We start from the raw sequence: 3,239 nt of genomic DNA, 5'->3' as shown, positions 1-3,239 counted from the left end.
CCCAATAGCTTTAGAATTAGAAGACCTGTATTGATTTTTCTCATTCTAATATGTTTCCCATAAGTATTGCTACTTAAGGCTAAAATTTCCACTTCACCTCATGTGAACTGCAGGAGCTGCCTGCATGATGGTACCTGTAATGTGTGAAGCTACTCCCTCTGTGGGAAGCAACACAACCTGTAGCAAGTTTAGAATTCTCTTCTGCAGCTGTCTGGAACAAACTGGATAGGTGCCATACTACGTGGGCTGTATAGGGACACTAGCCATGGATTCAGCTCACTTGCTCTTCCCATCAATTGCAGTAATTTGTAACTGCCCACTTGTCAGCACTCCTTTAAATAACGCTAGTGCATAGCGAGTTCAGCTGAAGGGCCATGGTATCCTAGTCTTTACAGATTTAGCAAATATATCTAGCTTTTATTTTCAAGGTACATTGGGTATGTTATTAGATTGCTCCTCTAACAACAGGGAAAGACTGGAAGTTAACAAGTGGGTTGGGAAATTACACGTCAATTTAATTAATCTAATTAACGTTACAGTTAGTGCCTCTGTGAAGATAATGGCTTATAGGACTATAAAAACTCTAATTATTAGTGCCATCTAATTGGCAAAGGGAAAGGGGTGTGCATAAGAGAAAATATGTAGTGTTGGATCAAAATTTTGGGTTTAAAAATTTTAAGAGTCAGGAGTATAACCTGGATCCCATGAACTGAGGTGAACTGGGACCTCCTTAAGTTTGTAGATAATGCTAAATTAAAATGGAACAATCTAGCACTAGGTGACAAGCTAACACAAGGTGGAGAAGCCATAGAGTTTAATTTTAATTTTATTTTTAAGTTTTTTTGAGACAGAGTCTCACTCTGTTGTCCAGGCTGGAGTGCAGTGGCGCAGTCTCAGCTAACTGCAGCCTCCACCTCCTGAGCTCAAATGATTCTCGTGCCTCAACCTCCCAAGTAGCTGGGATTACAGGTGCCTACCACCATGTCTGGCTAATTTTTGTATTTTTAGTAGAGACGGGGTTTTGCCATGTTGGTCAACATGGTCTTGAACCCCTGATCTCAAGCGATCCACCCACCATGGCCTCCCAAAGTGCTGGGAGTACAGGAGTAATTGGTCAGGGGTGAGGAAGAGTCAAAGATAAGTGTCAGTTCAGACTAGAGTTTCCACAAAGCCCTTATGTAGACATAAATGGAAAACCTGCAGGCTTTGCAGTACCAGCATGAAAAAGGGGAACTTGTCTTGGTGCTAACACAATAAGGAAGTGTCTGCCTATTTATATCTCAGTACCATGACTCACTGAGTGCATTGATAGGCACTGATAAAAAGCAATGTAGGCCGAGTGTGGTGGCTAATCCCAGCACTTTGGGAAGCCAAGTAGGGTGGATCACCTGAGGTCAGGAGTTTGAGATTAGCCTGACCAACATAGTGAAACCCCGTCTCTACTAAAAATACAAAAATTAGCTGGGCGTGGTGGCGGGTGCCTGTAATCCCAGCTACTTGGGAGGCTGAGGCAGAAGAATCACTTGAACCTGAGAGGCAGAGGTGGCAGTGAGCAGAGATCGCACCATTGCACTCCAGCCTGGGCAACAAGAGCAAAACTCCCAAAAACAGTAATGTCTTCCACTGTAATAATCTTCCAATTTAGAGAATATTTTACTTGATGTGGTCCTTATGCCCATGGTACATTAGGTATGCCCTCATGAGATATAAGGGAACTAATAAGATGATGAGTTTACCTAGATGCCTACTTATCTCATTTTTACTCCTTAATCAAAGCAAAAGTGGGTCACACGGTAGCTCACACATGCAATCCTAGCACTTTGGGAGGATGAGGCAGGCGGATCACTTGAGCCCAAGAGTTTGAGATCAGCCTGGGCAACATGGGGAGGCCTCATCTCTACCAAAATATAAAAATTAGCCAGATGTGGTGGTGTGTGCCTAGTCTCAGCTACTCAGGAGGCTAAGGCTGGAGGATCCTCCTGGCAGGATTGAGGCTGGGAGCCTGGGAGATTGAGGCTGCAGTGAACTGTGATCTTGCCACTACACTCTAGCCTTGGTAACAGAGTGGGACCCTGTCCCAAAGGAAAAAAAAAAAATCAAAGCAAAAGTAACTGAACTGAGCCCAAGTTGTCAATTGTATAATTATACTTCTAATCCCAACCCACTTTCAAACTTAAATCAGTGAGTTTCTGGCTTGAGCAACTGACTATGTAGTTGGCGTTGCTGTTTAGTAGAAGACCACCAGGTCTTTCGTTGTTGTTGTTGTCATTGTGGTTGTTGTGGTTATGGGAAAGGCAAAGAAAATCAGGTCAGTTTTGGACATCTTGACATTTGAGGTCACTTTGATACTCCAAATGGAAATAGTAACTTGGCAGTTGCATATATGGGTCAAGATCCCAGAAGTGAGTTATAGACTAAAGATTACGATTTGAGAGTCCTTGGCTAAACAGATGGAAATTAAAATTATGAGCATGGATGAGATCACCTAGGGAGAGAGTACAGTTGGAAGAGAATAGAGACAAAAACTGAACCTGAGAAAAACACATATTTAATAGTTAAGGACAGTGAGTAGGCTGAGAAGACAGATGTATAAACCAGAATAGGTAAGAGAAGCTTGGTTTCTGCATACTAAAAGGAAGATTATTTTAAGGAGAGCGTGGTCAACAGCATCAAATGCTACTGAGAGTCATGTAAATAAAAAACTTAAGCCAGGCATGGTAGCATGTGCCTGTAGTCTCAGCAACCTGGGAGGCTGAGGCAGAAGGACTGTGTGAGCCCAAGGGTTTGAGAACAGTCTGGGCAACATAGTAAGACCCCATCTAAAAAATAAAAACTTAAAACTAAAAAGCGTCCATTGCATTTAGCAACCAGAAGTTAAATTGATGGCATTAGTGAAAGCTGCTTTTGTAGAATGGTGGTGGCTAAACCCAGATATTAATAGTTTTTGGAGTGCTTAAGAGGTGAGGAGAGGGCACCAAGTACTGACAACCCTTGAGGAATTTAACCTTGAAAGGATGGGAAAGATTAACAGGAACATTTTAGGAAGCCAGGAAAGAAGAGCGATCCAAGTAGTAATAGCATGCGTATTAACTGTTAATTTAATTCCACAATAATTTGTTGATCACATGAAGGCCACAAGGCAAAGAACTGAGAATTGAGAGATGAGTAAGAAGCAATCCCTTCCCTCAGAGTGCTCATGGTTTAGTGAGTGGGGGGGGGGGGGGGGGGGGGGGGGGGGG

This window comes from Piliocolobus tephrosceles, chromosome 10 (assembly GCF_002776525.5).
Source record: "Piliocolobus tephrosceles isolate RC106 chromosome 10, ASM277652v3, whole genome shotgun sequence".
NCBI classification, from domain to species: Eukaryota; Metazoa; Chordata; class Mammalia; order Primates; family Cercopithecidae; genus Piliocolobus; species Piliocolobus tephrosceles.
This window is presented reverse-complemented; position numbering follows the sequence as displayed.